Source organism: Pan troglodytes, chromosome 2 (assembly GCF_028858775.2).
Source record: "Pan troglodytes isolate AG18354 chromosome 2, NHGRI_mPanTro3-v2.0_pri, whole genome shotgun sequence".
Classification (NCBI taxonomy): domain Eukaryota; kingdom Metazoa; phylum Chordata; class Mammalia; order Primates; family Hominidae; genus Pan; species Pan troglodytes.
Window position 1 is genome coordinate 151149590 of NC_086015.1, and position 19535 is coordinate 151169124.

Genomic DNA, 19535 nt, shown 5'->3' on the forward strand with positions numbered 1-19535 from the left:
GAGGCTGAGGCAGGAGAATCGCTTGAACCTGGTAGGAAGGAGGTTGCAGTGAGCCAAGATTGCGCCACTGCACTCCAGTCTGGCAACAGAGCAAGACTCCATCTCAAAAAAAAAAAAAAACAAAAAGAAGAAAATCCTCAGAGCATGTTTCCAGATGAAACAGCAGGGAATAGAATCTAAAACACAGGAGAAGAGACTGCCTTAGACACATTCTGGATCAAAATATTTAAGAAAGAAAGAGAGGGGCATGTACAAAGACGATGTGCTTTCTGTTTCCCAGATTTTAGAAATTTAAGCATATTACAATTCATTTTGATTACTGTGTTCCTATCATTTTTTTCCCTTATATCCCTTCTTATATATTAGAAAATCCTTTAAAATTGCAATCTATGATTAAAAAGAAAGAACTGTCATTCCAATGTTTTTATATGACACAGAAAATAATAGTTCAACTAACTATTTGCTGTAATAATAAAGACCAGAAGCAAAAACCAAAGGCCAGGATCCTAGAGTCTTTCATGTTGACCTCTGTTCTATTATGAACTTTAAAATCTGTTTTACATCAGACTCCGCAGGAAATAGGATAGGAGAACATGAGAAAGGAATATATCCTGCTAAGGTTGCCTAGATCCAAGCGGATTGGTGATGTTACTAAAGAGAAACAAACAGCAGTTGTTTAAAAACAGGGTTTTCAATATGAGTAAAAATGCTTTGATGTCAGTTGATTTTTTTAAAAGAGAGAGAGATGCAGATTTTAGCAAGAAAATATCAAAAGAAAACCCAGATTGACCGATAATGTCCAAGAAGGAAAACTGCAAGGAAGTGAGTATGGATAAAGCCACAGAGCACAAAAGCATCAGTCTTCTATTAGAATTTATGTTGATTATTTAAAAAATTTCTTTAGTCATATAAAAACTTTAATATCCTTTTTTAAAAAATAGAACATGTGTTAAATTTAGGAGAATAAATTTGAAGTATGATAAATTATTCAGAATCTTTTGAGCGGATAGCATATATTTTATTAATTTTTCAAATAAAAAGTATATTGTCATAGCACTTCTAGTTTTTATCCTCCCTTTTATCTCATCATTGATTTCAAGACTATTATTAGTGTGATGTTATTTACCCTTTCCTGACAAGCTTAAAAGCATTATTAATTGACACTAGTTTCACTGGATGCGGTATGGTAATAATCACAGTAAATAAGTAAACAACTGTACAACTACAAGTATCATGTCCACAGAATCTATCTGGGTGAACCAACATTTTACATGCTCTAGAGAAATCTATTTCTTCATGTGATACTGCACTCAACATAAGGGTCATGTCTGGGAGTCCAAAGTACATGCTCAAAATAATTGACTCCATATAATATGTAGTTTTTCAATTTCTGTAATTTAATTACTCCCTCTTTAACTTGTAGGGGTAAAGTTAGTGAGAAGGAGCACAAAGTACATGCAGTCTTATTGTCTACCTGGTAAGTATTGCCTCATCATTTAAGATTCAAGTCTTATGTATTCTATGTGGTCTTTCTGAACCTACTTCTCCCCAGTAAAACTAATATATATATCTCTCTTGTACTTCTAATCTGGGGAGAGGAAATAGAATAAATGCACACTACTCTATTTATTCTTAATGCAATTCTTTGTTATATGTATGTATGATTTTAAAATATTTGTATTTTTACTCTTTGGCAGGATAAGACTCACTTGTTTGCATTGCAATGATATACTAATCAATGCTGCATTTGAAAGGATATAAAAAACTCAATAATCAAAACCTGAATACAGTCTGACTGTATATTTTAAACTTGTAAGACAGAATTGAAATCAAAATAAAATAGACCTGAACATCTTTTAATAACTCAAAAATTAGCTTGATATGAATCTCAAAAAAGTATACATTGGCTTCATTTTCTTGAAATGATTCTAAATCTTCTACTCAGAGAAAAATAGGAAGAAGAAAAAATATTTTTGAGAAATTATTTCTTTAAACATACTTAAATCTTTAAAAAATTCCGATGCTGAGAAGATTATGAAAACTCATCATCTTTCATATTAGAAAAGTTTAAATTGCCAGTTTAAGCCTGCTAAAAATATTTTTATTGCATTCTTGGTAATTTCCCTTGAAAGCATTTCTAAAGGCTCAGGAAAACATTTACAATTTTATAAAACCTTTCAAATTAATTTATAAGTTAACTATGAGCTTCTTTTTGGGAGACTCAAAACAGTGGGTGACCTTATATCCATAATGTGTATGTTTAAATGTTTTATTACAACCAAGTGAATTAGAATTGAATTACTTAACTTTAGATACCCCATTTCATTTAACTGCAATCTGTTTGGCCTTTTAGTTAAACCAATTTAATTCCACTTTAAACAATTGCAAATTCACTTTTGTATGTTCTGTTTTACTTAATTTTCAGCTGTAGAGTGGCTTTGAGTAGGCAATATGAGAAAATACTGACCAAATTTGGTGTTTTCACTGGCGTTTTATCCCATCAGATGTTTAAGAAAATCAATATTTCATTGTCATCTTGATTAGTGAGATATAATGTCTTGAGCCCCTTGTGTCCCTAGTGTTGCATTCCCTTGGTTCACCTGTAAAAATAAAATAAAACTCACTGTTACTATGGCAACCGTGTGCAGGTGTAGCTTAACAGCGCATTGCCTCAGCCATATCTTTTATCTTCTGTCCCAGGGTGTCTTTACATTTATATTTGTTCTATTTTTTTTAAATAAATGCTTTAAGGACTATACATTTCCCTCTGTGTAGCATGTCAATCACATTCGCATGATGAGCTAGTGTTCTCATTGTTGATTTCTAATTAGAATTTAATTTTAGTGTTGGTCTCCCAAATTTACCCAAGGGTTGCTTTAAAAAGTCTTCTTAATATCGGAGTGAACATTTGTCTTTATTTCAAAAGTTTATTGCCTGAAAATGTGGCCTGAGTGATTTCTGAATCTGGAGTTTTCATTGAGATTTTCACTGTACAAAGATAACATGATCCTTTTTATGGAATGCCCATGGATACTAAAAACTTTTATGTAACAGAATGTTACATTGAAACTCTTTCTATGTCAGGTTTGGCTGAGGTCACAAAAAATTAATGGCAAGTATTTTCACATTCCACTGTAAGGAGCTATACCAAGTTAGACAACTTTTGCAAAGAAAATCCTAAAAAATCACTTTTGCAAACACCTTGCACATGTAAATTGCAGACCTAGACTTCAGCCAGAGATAAATTAATAAACCGAGAGAAAGAGGCCTTTTCTGGAAAGAATTACTGACGGACATTAAATACTACCCACCCCTCTGTGTCAGAATGAGATATCCATTAAATTCACTTCAAGTATCTTATGGAAAAGACTTTACTGAGAACAGTCAGAGAGATTGATATGTGTCCCCTAGAGTATCAGACACACTCTTGAGAAATTTAAAGAATGTAAACTGTACGAAGCTCCTGTGGCATCAGAGTAGAGGGCTATAGTAAGAGCATTCCCACTGACAGTGGGCCAAAGATGTGCATTTCCCAATGTTAAGGCTACATTGGTGGGTAGTGGTCTAAGCTTGACATTCACTCCACTGATTCTGTCACATGTGAAAGCTGATCAAAGGCAAGCCTTCCAAACTACTTGCACTTCGTATAGGATTATAAACTGAAAAAGAGATTACACGTAAGATTACCCAGTCAGTCCCAACTACATGTTCTTATTAATATACCTACTACACACATATTATTTGGGGTAGTAGTGATAAAGTTCCTTTAAAGGGATGCTTCTCTTCCCAGCAGCAGTATAAATCTTCATTGTAGATGGAGTCCAGTGCAATGACTATTGTCAGAACCAGGTCTGTAGTGTCTAGTCAGATTCCTCAAGTGTTAGAACAGAAGAAAAGCTGGGACCCTGCAGTGGGAGAAAGTGCCTTTGAACTATGAATCTTAAGGCTTTCCTTGTCTATAGCAAGAAACCCCTTTTCTGTGATTGATTCTCTGGGTGTATGATTCCTTTTTGAACATTTACTATGATTGGCTATGTGTAAATTAACTAATCCTAAAGTTTTAATCCCAGATAATATTAGCACACAGATGTTCATTCTGCTGTCCCACTCATATTATCAAAGGTTTCATAGATTTGCAAAGTAAACAAGCCTCATTCATTGATGCAAACGAAATACTGTGGCCATAATTGGGGTTTAGCATCACAATTCATGTACTTATACTCTTTAAGCTGAATGCCTAGGTGTTACCCATAGGAAGAGATCAGCAGGGGTCATTTTAGAAACAGCTCAAGATGGCTATCTGGGGTGAGGGGAAGGCGACCTCTGTGAAAAGAGGAAAAAGGCATATCTGGACCTGAGTTACCAACAACAGGATATTTTTTTAAATGCCTCAAGGGAACCAATTTTTAGCTGTCTCCAAAGGAACCTATATACTCTTCAAAGAAAGAATAAGTTTTAACATCTGCCATAGCTTTAATTATATCAGCATCAATCAAGAAAGCCTCTTTGTCCCTCCTTTTCCCTTCCTTCCCTGCTGTGGCATTGGAAGATCCCAGTGAGTAGGAGGGAGAAGCAATAGACTCATAAGCAGGGAAAGTATTGCAGAAGTCACCTATGCTCCCCTCCTTTCCTTCCCACTGAAGGCTTCCTATCAAGACGGGAAAAAGGCTGCCTGGAGTGAGGCTGAAGCTCTAATGTAGAATAAGGCTCAGAGTTTCAACTATCGCATGGAGCTGGATATTTTAGCTACTGAATTAGGTGTGCATTGTGAGTCAACGTGATTGAAGAATTTTTTTAGTTTCTTAAAGTGATTATAAAAATCGTAGATTTCACCCAAGGAGAGGGAAAGAGTAGCTCCACAGTGTATTGATTTGGGGTGGAAGTAGTTGATTTCGAATTGTAACCTGTAAGTCTTATTTGTTTAATGATTGCCTTGTATATGATCAGGTTTTTTTGTTTTGTTATTTAAATTATCTGTATCAGAGGTTAGCAAAGTACAGTGACAGGCCAAATATCATCTATCACCTGTAGCTATAAACTAAGTTTTATTGAAACACAGCTAAATCATATATATATACATTTTTTTTTTTTTTTGAGACAGAGTCTCACTATGTCACCCAGGCTGGAGTGCAGTGGTGCGATCTCAGCTCACTGCAACCTCTGCCTCCTGGGTTCAAGCGATTCTCCTGCCTCAGCCGCCCAAGTAGCTGGGACTACAGGCGCGTGCCACCACACCTGGCTAATTTTTGTATTTTTAGTAGAGATGGGGTTTCGCCATGTTGCCCAGGCTGGTATTGAACTCCTGACCTCAGGTGATCTGCCCGCCTGGGCCTCCCAAAGTGCTGGGCCTACATCATATTGTTAATGGTTGTTTTCACATTACAGTAGCAGGATTCACTTGTGTGACAGAGACACATGGCCTTCAAGTCTAAAATATTTCTTATCTGGCTCTTTGCAGAAAAAGCTTGCTACCTTTGACTTACATCTTTCCTAACTTTTACTCACTTAATCACTTTCTAAAAGGGTTGCGTAAGTGTCTACCACTGTGAAATTCTCAACTGGTGAATTAAACACTCAACTGGTATTTATATCAGCTTTTACTTTAAAAGTTTCTAAAGCCATGTGGCAGTTTTATGACTACTGTATCTTCTTATTGGCCTATAATGTTATCAGCATCCATTATCCCTTCTCCCCTTTTAATGTACTTCACCTTGAATTCTCTTTTGTCCATTCTCAGTATTGATATATCTGCTTTCTTTGAGTTACCATTTACCTAATACTTAATCATCATTACTTAATTTTCAGTCTTTCTACAACATCACTTTTATGGTACTTATCTTTAAATAAAAGATAACTGTATTTTTTTTCAAACCTTTGACTTGGGGAATTTAATCCATTTATGTTTTGTGAATTCTAAAATGCACGAATATTTCCTTTCCATATTACTTTGCTTATCACTGATACTCTTCTGCTCTGTTACTGTGCTGTTCTTATCTGCTTTTAATTTGATCCATCAAGATTACTTGTTACTGGTTTTCTTTTTCCATTTATGGGTTGAAGTTACAAATTGTGTTTCTCCCTGCCTAGTGTATATCCTTCAAATCTTAACATACATATTCCAACTTATTTTTCAGTTGTTATGAAGGTTTAGCCATATCAATTTACTCTCTACGATAGATGGGAACCTTGCCCAACTCTCTTCATTTTTCTTACCTGTCACCACTGCCCTGTTGTAATAAGGGAAAATTATAAGTAATATTATGAGCATATTATTTTTAGAGTGTCACCAATTATTTAGATTCAGTTATTCATTTTATAGAATTATTTTTCTCTACTCTGTCTTGTTTCTTACATTTTTCCTTTTCGAGACTATTGCTTTGCTAATATACATACTCCACTTTTTTCAGAAAGTGGTAATGGAAATAAACCTTTGCATATATGAAAATATTTATTTTAATCTCTTACTTGAAGGCTTCCCCTTCTCAACCATGTTTCTTTAAACCTGCTAACTATTCTGTAAATAACCTGCTAAACTTTCTTTAGTGAAAAAGTGTGTTGATTGTTTTCTGTCAAGATCCTGAATGTGACAGATTTTATATCTTGAAAACCGAAGAAGCTACAGTGCAAGCCATCTGCCATTATCATTTTAATAAATGTAAAAAAGGCTATGTGTATATACACATATATACACACAAATTATATATATATATATATGAAATATACCGAAATACATGTTTTACACACAGGCTAAAAAGCCCCAAAACACACAATAACTTGTTAGTACTTATGATAATTAACAAAATCTGTAACTTTCCTAGGAAATAAATTAACCGTGAAAAGAAAAAAACCTAGATGAAGAAAATTATAAAATTCCATAAATAAACAAATAAATGAATTTTATTGGTGGATAAGAATCATGACCTTGAAAACACACACACACACACACACACACACACACATACACACACTCCTGAATGGTACATCAGTTAGGATGCATTTGGTTGCAAGGAAGGAAAAATGAAACTCAAACTAGCTGAAATAATGCTGGGCTCTGCTTCTCACAATGTGGTCAGTGGGAAACACCATTTGGGATCTTGTTAGAGATGCAAATTTCAGGCCCTATCCCAGAAATACTGAATCAGAATCTCTGGAGGTGCAGCCTAAGAATCTGTGTTTTAACATGCCTTATTCACACTGACATTTAAGAAGCATAAGTGAAAGAGATTTATCTGTTGACAAACTGGAAGTTTAAGGTTAGATTCAGTGTTTAATGCATCTTTTTGCTTTTTCTGTTCTGCCTTCCACTTGTCAGTTCCATCCTTATTCTGCTTCCTTTAGGGATCTCTAGGCACTGCCAACACTGTCAGGACTCTAGACTTCCTAACGACTAGAGGAAGAAAGACTAGTTTACATATGGGCGCTTCCTTATGGAGCTAAGGAAATTTCTTTCTCAAAAGCCCACAATCACTTTCTCATTGTGTTTCATTGCCCAACTTGGGTCATAGGACTGTCTGTAAGCATGGGCTAGGAGATGGGATAATGCTGATTACTATATGCCACATTCCCGTACCCCTGGAGATACAGAGGATTCAACATCTCTCCAAGCTGATGAGATGCACTGGGGACATATGAATGGTTGAATTAAAATGAGAGTTCATACCATGAGAAAGAATAGATAATGGGAACCAAACCACAGTGTCAACTCAATATCATTAAAATGTCAACATTACCAAATGATTATATAAAATTAATTTTAAAAGTCTATCAGAATCCCTACTAAATAGGTTAAATCTATTTGAAGATTTCAGGAGAAAATTACCAAAAACTTTAAAAAGTAGATGATTTATGAGGAAAGACTCACTCAACACAATTTTAAATTTATTGCAAAGCTGCAGTAATCAAAATTGAATACCTAGTGTCTTAGTCAATTTGGGCTGATATAATAAAAATACCATATATTGTGTGGCTGAAACAACAAAAATATGTTTCTCACAATTCTGGGAACAGCAAAGTCCAAATTCAAGGTCCTGGACAATTAAGTTCCTTATGAGAGCCCTTTTTTTGGAAAATAGGTATTAATATATGAAAATATGTTAATTTCACTAGTAGGAAAATGGAAATGAAAACAATGATAACAGACTACTTTTTTAACCCATCAGGTTGGCAAAAATACGTGTGCATGTCAGTATGCTCTATAGATAATGCTGGGTGCCAATGAAGATGTGGGGAAATGGGAACTCATACATTCTAGAAGAAGTGTAAAGTGCTATGACCTCTTTGGAAAATATTGGGTAGTATCCATTAAAATAAAAAATATATATATACACATAGATATTTGTGTATATACATATATATACACACGCATACATACACTCATACACACACACATGCACACATTCTTTAATCAAGCAATTTCTGTGTTTAGGGTATCTATCAGATAGAAATGACATCACAAATAAGTAAGGAAATATGTACAAGAATGTTATTGTAGCATTATATAAGTGGCAAAAATAAATCAGCAAACTATATTGTCAATTAATAGGAGACAGGTTGAATAAATTAAGGTATATTCATGCTGTGAAATGCTTTTCAACTATAAAAAAAGAATGAGCTTATTAATTTTTCATTCAGGAAATATTTAACTTATCTCTACAATGTTCATGTCCTGTTTTAAGTGTGAACATTAGAGCAAGTACTGAAGGAAAGTGTATCTTTCATGACTGTTATATTCTAGTGAGGGTAGGAAATAAACAGGTAAACAAATAAAAATAATTTCAGAGAGTGGTTATGTACTAAGAATAAAATAAAACAAAGTTATATAATAGAAAATTACAGATACGATATAAACTGGAACCTGAAGAAAATGAGAAAGACAGCTTCCCAAAGATAATGAAAAAGATTATTTTAAGCAGAATGAACAACTAATTTACAGCCCTATCAATGACTCCAGAGGAATGCACAGAGTATATGTAAAAAGAAAAAGTATAAAAAAATATGGTATACTGTAATCCCACTTTTGTTATAAGAAAGGAAAAAGAATCACTCTTCAGGAAGGTATGCATATTTTTTAAGTGAATATAGAGAAAGCGTGGAAGAATACACATCACTTTAACACTAGTTAATGCAGGTGCTAGTATTGGACTGGGAAAGTATAGGCAGTTTACTTTTGCTTTGTAGATGTCTATATTTTGGTTCATAACAGCAAGCATATTTTGATTTTAGAGCCTGGGGGAAAAATCTTCAAACAAGCTTTTAAAATTATTTTTTGAATATTTTTAGTATGAAGCTCATTTCAAATTTGAGATTCATTTCTTTGGCAATGAGAAATACTCCTATTTCTTTGATTATTTCCTCCCATCATTTCTCTAGCAGTTCTTTATCGAACACACCTATGAATTGGTAATCAGAATCAAGAGGCTTGGCTATGCGGAATTTTGAGTAATTATTTTCAGTTATTATTAGAGACTCCACTAGTGCTGATTCCTGTTCACTGTTGTGTTGAGTATGGGTTCTAAACCCTGAGCCACTTCTACCTCCACAGCTCTTGTACAGATATTTTTGGCTGTAGTTTCTTCTGCTGTCTTTCAAGATTTTTCCTCAAAAGTTCTCCTAATCATTTATCCCCCTCCATGTCCTATATCTGTTTATAAAGAACCTAAATAAAGTCTCCTAGAATTTTGTGCTGGGGAATTGTAGGTGTACCTACCCTTCTTGTGATAATGTCAGATGATAAAATGCTTGCATAATGAAACGAAGTCAGGTAAATGACATAGAGTTTGGCTACTATTGACCTTAAATACAAGCACTGTGATATCAGGACAGTCAATCTAATAACCAAGAGGGCCACTATGTGACTAAGGGGCCAGTAGCATAGGCAGTGTAGCTATGCTAGACAAAGGGATGATTCAAAACCTGGGTGAGGACAAGACAAGGCAAGATTCTGTCATGCTACTAAGATGGCTTACAATTTAAAATTTATAAATTGCTTTTTTCTGGAATTTGCCATTTAATATTTTCAGACCATTGTTGACCACGGATAATCGAAACCATGGATATGGGGGACTCCTCTATGCTCAGAAACCATGGATAAGGGGGACTCCTGTATGCTCAGTTCATCATCTTTATCCAACCTCCTCTCCTATTTTACCACCTTAGAATTTCCGTATCAGCCTTGAAGGGTAATCAGGCTAAGTGTAAGTACTTACAAAACTAAATGTTTTTAGAGCACAGATGACTCCTTACATTTCCTGAGTTCAGAATATTTATTCTAGTCCTCTGAGTTTCAGCCTATTGCCATCTTTCCTTTCCAGTTTTTATTTCTCTTTTAAAACCATTGTTTTTGAACATAGGCAGACATGATTGTTGAAGGCACAACTTCTGCAGCTAGGGCATTGGGTTGCTTATTCTCATTTCTATCAGACCCATTTAATTTTTATCAATTTATACTTTATTTGTTTAAAGTCCTATCAATAAAAGGTGTGGGGTTGGGCAAGGTGGCTCAGGGCTGTAATCCCAGCACTTTGGGAGACCGAGGCAGCGAATTGCTTGAGCCCAGGAGTTCGATACCAGCCTGGCCAACATGGTGAGACCCCGTCTGTACTAAAAATACAAAAATTAGCCAGTCATGGTGGTGCATGCCTGTAATCTCTGTTACTCAGGAGGCTGAGATGGGAGGCTCTCTTGTACCCCAGAGGCAGAGGTTGCAGTGAGCCGAGATCACACCGCTGCACTCCAGCCTGGGCAACAGGGCAAGACCCTGTCTCAAGAAAAGAAAAGAGGGGTGTTTTTTGTTTGTTTGTTTGTTTTTTGTTTTTTGTTTTTTTTTTTTTTAAGTTGGAACATCGTCTTTAGAAGAAAAACAAAAGCAGTCAGAATTTATGAGTTTATCTTTGGCTTTCTCCCAATATTTTCCTCAATCTTTCCTCATTTTCAATTCTTCTTATGACCTGCCTTCCAGATGCCTACAACCACATGCTGTTCTCAGATCCTAAAACACATTCAGACTCAGCCTTCAATAGTTATATTCCAAGCAATCCAAAATAACCTTTCCCTGTTCCCCCAATAAAAATGTAAATTCCACAAGTGTATTGGATCTTATCAAGATGTTACAGAATTATTTGATTAAAAATTCACATGTAGATATTAAAAGTGGATAGAAAATCCCCAGGAAGTATGTTGCATTTTAAAATTGGATTTTGTTATCGTACTTATCTTTTTGGTAGATGATATATGGGCATGTCTGTGTCTGTGTGTTCCATTCCTTCTCCTTGTCCACTCAGTGATGAGACGTACGCTTCCTTTTGAAAGAAGAGGGCACATAACACCGCAAACTCTTTTTATATGTCAAAGTTGGTGATTCTTAAATTAGTGGAGTTCTTGAATTTTTTACTGGTCTGTGACAAAATGAGAAAAATAAAGACATTATAGTGCATTTTGATGAAGCCAAATTGATTCAGTTTGCAGAACTGTAATTTATTCTGTAATTTTTGTCCTGTTTTAATGAAATAATTCTTAGGGTAGGAAGTCTTATTTTGGGTCTCCTAATCGTGACAAAGCAGTACTCTCTGTTGAGAAACTCTCAATTTAAAAAATTCCGTAAAATGCTAAAGCTTTGCAACACAATCTATTCTGACCTCTTCAGAAGAAAAGACCTTGTCTTATTCTGTATTATACCCCTACTGCATAGCAAAGTGTCTGTCATATTATAGTGCCCACTATTTGAAGAATTGAATTATGAAATATGTAAAATAAGCCAAGCCTTTTAATGCTGTCCTTAGAGTTTATGCTGTAGTAGAACTGTATTAGCAGAAATTCTACCCGTACTACTTCATATAAACCCATTGCTGCATTGTAGGTACACCAGTACTCTCTATTTTTTTTTCCTATTGGAATTTTGCAGAAAGTTTCTTTACTTGGTTCCCAGAGACTCAGAAAGAGTCTATCCATATCTTCTCCATATCTTCATTGCTAGAAAACTATCCCTTAAAGCATGTTTAAAACTTTCCCCGTTATTCTGAAACAGGTTCCAAGCCATCAAAATTGTGTGTCCTCTTAATCTATTGGACTATTTTCTTATTTATCTTTATATGTAAATTGTACTAAATTTAACTAAAAGACAGGGGGCCTCATTTAAAATTCCTATGGCTCATTAGCCAGATCCCATAGTATTGGAGGTACTTTTCAGGCAAGGTCTTTTCAATCCTGGGGAAGTGGAAAATAGACAATGTGGCTGGGTGCAGTGGCTCAAGCCTGTAATCCCAGCACTTTGGGAGGCCAAGGCAGGAGGATCACGAGGTCAGGAGTTCGAGACCAGCCTGGCCAATATGGTGAAACCCCATCTCTACTAAAAATACAAAAATTAGCTAGACATGGTGGCACGTGCCTGTAGTCCCAGCTACTTAGGAGGCTGAGGCAGGAGAATTGTTTGAACCTGGGAGGCAAAGGTTGCAGTGAACCGAGATTGCGCCGCTGCACTCCAGCTTGTGCAATAGAGTGAGACTCCATCTCAAAAAAAAAAAAAAAAAAATAGACAATGTGTCTTGTTAGCAATGACTCATTTTCCCCTGAAAAACAGCAAATGATCTGAGGAAATATCGGGAGTACAGTATGTATCTTACTCTATTTATTAGACTATTGTGTTTTCTCTAACTTAATAATTATATCCATATAACTTAACTTTTGCCAGGCGAGCTTTCTTGATTATCCCCTCTAAAAGAAAACTTTCTTCCTTGAGTAGAACCCTGACCCCATAATATACACATTTTTGTCTTTTGTGATCATTTAAATATTTGCTTTTTCTTCATTTCAGCTAGTTTTATCCTTCAACAGTAGAGCAAAAAGTTCTTGCTTATGTATTTCTCTTAATTTTATTATTTATCTTTGAATTCTGCTCAGTCTGTTTGTCACTTCCTCCTGGTAGAAACAAGATCTCCATCCTCCAGGTTTCCCCTACCTGACACCATGGAACTACATGACAGTGATTATATTTAATGTAAACTGTCAGTGTAGAGGGAGGGGATGGATAAGACTGTGATTATTAGAATAGTGGCACAGATATCTAGCTTATTTATAACAAAGTATGAATGAATAGCAAAGATATTTTGCATAGTTCACTATCAGTGACTATTGGAGGTTCAACTATGTCTTTTTTGTCAGTGTCAGTGAATTAAAAGGGCATCTATGCAAATTTCTGCTTCTAGTATAGTTGGCCTTTGCTCATTAATGACAAAAAGGACAGGACTATAGCATGAGTGACCATGGGAAAGCATAGTGTCTCAGTGTCCTTAAAATACAGGAAAAAGACCTTGAAATTTGAGACTTTGAGTTTAATTGTCTTTCAGCCTCACAGGACCGCCTACTTTATCAACACAAGCTTCTTCATATCAGGCTCTTTATTGCTTCCATGCCATTGTAATATGTAGTCCTTGAAATTATTGATAAACTCTAGGACTATTATCTTATTCCCCTAGACCAGGAGATATAGTTCAGATTTATGCCCAAATAGACATATCTATGCTATCATAAACATCTGTAGCTGGCAGTATATCTTCATGGCTTCTTTTTAAGCATGTACCTTTTATTCTGTCTCATGCACTTTCTCTATTCATTAAGCATGTTTACCACTATTTTTTTCGTTAACCACTTGATAAATATTTTCTATACTCAAATTCTGATGTCATATCAATGGTATTTTAAGAATATCTGTTTTCTTATTATCAAATAGATTTGAGAGGCCTTCTCTGTACTCATGATGATGCACACTTGAAACTGTAAAAACCTGCACATTCATATAAATAGTGAAAATAAGAAGTAATTTCAGAATCATGACAATAATGTGAAGCTAGTTTTCTTAACTTTCATTCATTATATTGCTTTAGCAATAGATTGTTTACTGTTTCCAGTTTCCAAAAACTCAATAGATCATTTTCTTGCGTAGGAAATGTTAGAAGATAACTTTCTAACTAAAAGATAATATCATGACTCTCATATAATATAAATTTAGCATATGTCAAAGATTTTAACTTATTAATCAATGAGAGAATAACACAGGTGCAAAAATATTTAAATTTTTCTAAGTTTATAATCAGATAAGAAATATTGAAATACATTTATGAATGAATTCAGAACTGGAAAAATTGGTCAATATGCATAAGTTAATATACACTGGTCACATGCATTTCACCAGACACAGTTTATATATTTATAGACAGAAATTAGTTGTAATACTATTAGTTTTAGACAAGTTAATGCCTATTTCTACAAAATTGTAAAATAGCCTAGTCGAAGACAGAGTAAAGTGCACACTCCTACTGGATGAGTTAATCAGCAGATGCTATGGTGTTCTCCATTGAAAAGATAAGTAGTAGCAGTCTCTTTCCTCTACTTCAAAGTCTTTTTTCTTCTCTTTGAGACAGGATCTTGCTCTGTCACCCAGGCTGGAGTACAGAAGCGTGATCACAGCTCACCACAGCCTCAATCTAATGGGCTCAAGCAATCGTCCCGCCTCAGCCTCCAGAGTAGCTGGGACTACAGGCATGAGCCACCATGGCTCGCTAACTTTTAAATTTTTTTGTAGACAAAGGGTCTACCTATGTTGCCCAAGCTGGTCTTGAACTCCTAGGCTCACAGAATCCTCCACCTCATCCTACCAAAGTGCTAGGATTACAGGTGTCAGCCACTACACCCAGCCTCAAAGTCTTCAATAATTTTTCTCTCCATTGTGATCTTAATAAACTCAAAGAAAGATTATTCTTTATCACAAAATAAGAATTGTCTCATTATATTTAACCTGATTATTTGCATATATGCAGCAAGAGTAAAGTCCACAGCCATAAAGTATTGAGCAATCAGAAGGTTAACTTATTTCTAGAAGTTGTCATAAAGAATATCAGGTTGGATTTTAATTTTAAAATCCTCTCTTACTTACTACCCTGAAGGTAGGAAACCAAGTCTCAAAAGACTATCTATACCAGATTTCACCTGTAGTACATGTAGATGTGGATGAATTTTCTCTCCTCTTCCTCTTCAAGTCCCCAAAATATTTGTAGGTCTTTTTTTTTTTCTCACATGCCTGATATGACCTTTCTTACCATTTGTAAATGTGACTCTATAGCCAGGTACCAGGCAGTTTCCCTGGGAGGACTTTGTAGGCAGTTTCATAGGTAAAGTCAATTATAGTTCTGTAAAAGTTGCTTGTCAACCTGATTAAATGAGCATTATTCTCAATTATAACACTCCAGGTGAAGCCTTGGTTGCATAGTCAATACTAAAAATTATATCTTGGTAGAAATGAGAACAGATTCTTACTGAACATATGTAAGTAACTGAATTAACATGAAAAGTTAGAAGCTGAAGAATTTCTGGAGGGCCCAATGGAAATAGATATTATTTTAAAATGTTTCAATTCAGATAACAAAAACAGAATTGATTAAATTGGTATGTTTCATTAGATTTTGGGTTATAAGTCTTGCGAAGCTGTTTTGTTCTTGACTCAACCCAGTCTGAATGTTGTATAAGTGATGTCCTCAGAAGCCTTTACCCAAGAGTCTTTTCTCTGAATTGCCAATAATGTGAAGAACCTGCAATAGCCCTTTTTCATGGTGTTCCAACAGCGTGGAAAAGGACTTTCCTGTCCATGTCAAAGTCTTTTTTTGTCAAACACAAAATCAGATAAGCATCTGAGTAAAATAAAGACTATTTGTAGATTACAGAGACGTAATGGCTATTGCTAATCTATTATTGAAATTTTTCAAATGTGAAAGGACTAATGAGAGTTCATAAAGAGAATCTGTAAGTGACAACAAATGTTGGTTGTTTCTGCAGCCTACAAAGTATAAAAAGAAAGCCATTCCAAAAAAATTTTAGACAAACTATCTCTAGAGATAACTGATAAGCCCATTTTCAAAAATTCAATATGTGTTACACCTGATTTATAAAAATAAATGAACACAATGTTCACAATCAATAATTCTGAAACATTATATACATAATATACAAAAAATATATGTAGAATATGAAGCAAATAGATTCAGTAAGTAAAGAGTAAGGCCTAAACATCTATATCTTTACAAAACTCCGTGGGTAAGTCTACCTTGTATCAACAATTGAGAACCACTTTTCTTGAAGATAGATTGAAATGAAAAAAGCAAGATTGTGGCCTAGTAAACAATTTAAATAATTTCTAAAATTATGACCTATAACACCATGCTATTAAGTAATATCTTTAGGCAAACCAACAAGGCTACAAAAAGTATAGAAAAAAATAAACTGAACTATTTTATAAGACTTTGTATTAATGTTTCTTTGAGCATAAGAATGTATTATGGGCAGTCACTGAGGTACAGCAGATTCTCATTATTCATTGATTCTATATTTGTGAATTTGCATACTTGAAAGAATTTATTTGTAACCCCAAAATTATTAGTTGTGGACATGGACATTCCCAACTGAGGTCAAACAAGGCAACACTCTGCTCTCTTGTTTCAGCTCTCATACTGAACCGAGTGTCCCTTTCAAGCTCAATTTAATGTGAATCTTCTACCCACTAGATACCAGTAGTACTCCCCAAGTACTGACAACTAAAACCATTTCTGGACATTGCCAAATTTGTCCCCAGTGGAGAACCACTGGTCAAATACTTTGTTTCAAATCTCAGTTTCCACCAGTAACTAAGTAATCTTGAGCAGGATACTTAACCTCAGTATCTTCAGCTGTAAAATGGTCATAATATTGCTCCTAATGCAAATAATTATTGAGTAGATAAATGAGCTAATACATTTCAAGCTTGGAGTCCAACATCTTTGACATAATGCTTAAATAAATGAAAACTTATTATTTTATTATTGATTGTAGCTACTTAAAGGAATAAGTAATAATCAAAACAAACATTTGCATGCTACTTTGAAACACAGTGTTACTCCATCAAAAGCTATTTAGAAGGACTAATTAAACAAAAGTAGTTGTTTCCCTAGAGGGCCTACTTCAATTATTTTATTGACTTAATTCATTAAAGTCCATAAAGTTATAATGTTTTCCAAAGACTTCTTCAGGTCTGCAGTCTAATATATAAGATGCTTTAATTTTATGTGCAGGGTTGTCACTAAAATAACTCTTGTGAACTGCTAAATGTCCAAGACACCATTGCCTATTTCCCCATAGTTACGTAGTCTTCCCTAATAATAGATGCAAGTTCTCTAGAGCAGATGTTGTGTCCTATTTATTTTCTATACAGTATACAGAACACTATGCCTTTTCATGAGCTCAATTCTGGTAGTATACCATCTTCTGGGAGAATCTTTTAGAATTGACATTAGGTCTTGAAGAGTCTAATTTATTATTTAAATTACCTTAGGTATCTAAAAAAAATAAAATCTCAACACACATAAAAGAAAGAACATATGAAATAAAGAATGCTGTAAGATCTTTTCATTTCAAATGCTGCTTCCAGAGCATCTCTGTTTAAATTAAAACATATTTTTCCATTAGTATATATTAATACATTAGCCTAGTAAGGAGTACAAGATCTGGCAGGTTGGTGATGATGGAGCCCAAAAGAGAGATAAATACATTTTTATTGTATTTTTATTGTATTTATCTCTAGGCTAGGAAGGGCAGATCTCAGTAATTCAAGTAGGACCAACTGTAAACTTGTTTTCGGTGATGTCTGTCTGATATTTCCTCTGGGCATGGTGGAAAGCCTGGAGGTGCCCTATTCCCTGGGGTACTAGAACCCAAGCTGGCTGGTGGGCACAACCTCTGGAGCCTCGAATTGTAGATAGATTCTGGGAGAAAAGGAGACATTTGTAAGAAGTGGTATTTCATAAGAATTTTTAGGTTAATATTAAAAATAAATGATATAAAAAGAAATTTCCAAAATCAAACAAAGAAAACAATGAAGGACGAGCCAAGTGGGGATATCAAGAATTTCAGAATCCAAAGAGGTTGGTGTGGAGGAGGATGGAAGTTGTGACCTGGAGCAATTCTTGCAAGAGTTGGGGTATTCGCTTTTTTAAAAAATGGAGAGCCATGCTTCCTGGTAGAAATAAGGGTTGAAGGTCTACTTTATTCAACATTCAACATATGTTTATTGACTAGGTTAATATCAGTACGGCAATTTGTTAGGCGATAGTGACATAATGGAAAGTGCATTTAAAATTGGTTCCTGCTCTCATAAAGCTCTCAAGTAAGTAAAAGATATTGTTAGATATTGTCAGATCAATACTGTGAAAAGAAAATAAATCTCAAGACCCCAAACTCACTAAGCCAAAGGGAAAAGTCAAGCTGGAACTGGGTCATGAAAACCTGCTTCCCATTTTGGTTCCTAAAGAAGATGGTTACAAAGATAAAGAGCTACATACTTCCCTCACATTTTGCCCACAGGAATTTCCTGTGGGTCCCAAGATCTTTACACTAAAGTGTTTCTGTTAAAGTTCACCGTGGCAATGTAAATTGATAGCTTATCTTCACAGGTGCAGGGACATGGGACAGAACTCAAAGTCATCCCTGTGCCTGTCTGAGACAAATGCATACCTGATTGTTTCTTCTGCTGTATTGTCTGCCACCAGACAAAGCGATGAATGACTGTTTTCCCTAATCCCTCCTCACATGAAAATTGTGTATTTCTCAATATCTTGCCCTGTCCCCTTTAAATACTGAAGCCCTCAACATCATCTTCAGAGAAAGGCATAGACCTGTATCCTGGGCACACATCCTTAACTTTGGCAAATAGACCTCCTAAAATGATTGAGGCTTCCCTTGGTAACTTTTCTTGATTAACAATACCATATATTAATAAAGTTAGCTGCTCATTATGAAAATAACATTATTCTATTACAGTGGATTATAAAGAAACCTCACCTACATTGTAGTGATGATGGTGGTGATGTAGGGACAGAAATTAGGGAGGCTTGCCCAAGGAAGTAATATTTTTTTCTGAGATTCCATTAATGTGTGGGAATGAGCAGCATTCCAAAGAGAATTTAAGAGCACAAAGGCTGAGTGGAGGAGGAATGAAAAAGTGCTCAATATGGAAAGATGGCCAGAAAGTCTAGAACAAGGAGATCCAGGAGAATAGATCTGTGATATGTCAAAGTAAGCAGAGGCCAGTCCATGCAGGAAGTCACAGGTCACTGGAAGGACCAGAGCCAGTACCTGAAGCTTAGGAAATAATTATTGAAATTATTTAAGCAGAGAGTGAGTGATCAGATTTGTGGTGTAGAGGCATCTGTTTTACAACTCTATGGTGATTAGATTGTAGGTGATATGACAGTTAATTTTATAAGTCAGCGTGATTAGGCCAGGGCATATCCAGATATTTGGTGAAACATTATTCTGAGTGTTCCATGAAGGCCTTGTTGGATGAGATTAACACTGAAATCAGTAGAATGAGTAAAGCAGACTGCCCTCCCTCATGTCGATGTCCCTCATCCAATCCCTTGATGTCCTGTATGGAACAAAAGGCTGAATAAGGTAGAATTTGCTCTCTCTGACTATCTGAGCTCATACATGGGTCTGCACTCACACTGGAACTTACTCCA

At 35.2% G+C, this 19535-nt stretch overlaps 1 long non-coding RNA gene across 2 annotated transcripts in view; it reads left to right on the forward strand.

The window, feature by feature from the left end:
- The window catches only part of LOC736130 (uncharacterized), a 64217-nt gene that overhangs the window by 18312 nt on the left and 26370 nt on the right, over positions 1-19535 (forward strand). Inside the window, exon 2 of one of the 2 annotated variants that reach the window (XR_001713709.4) lies at positions 1424-1477. The exons of the other annotated variant lie outside the window; for it this stretch is intronic. This is a non-coding gene — a long non-coding RNA (uncharacterized LOC736130). The remainder of the gene's footprint in view (positions 1-1423; positions 1478-19535) is intronic. 2 annotated transcript variants of the gene reach the window in all.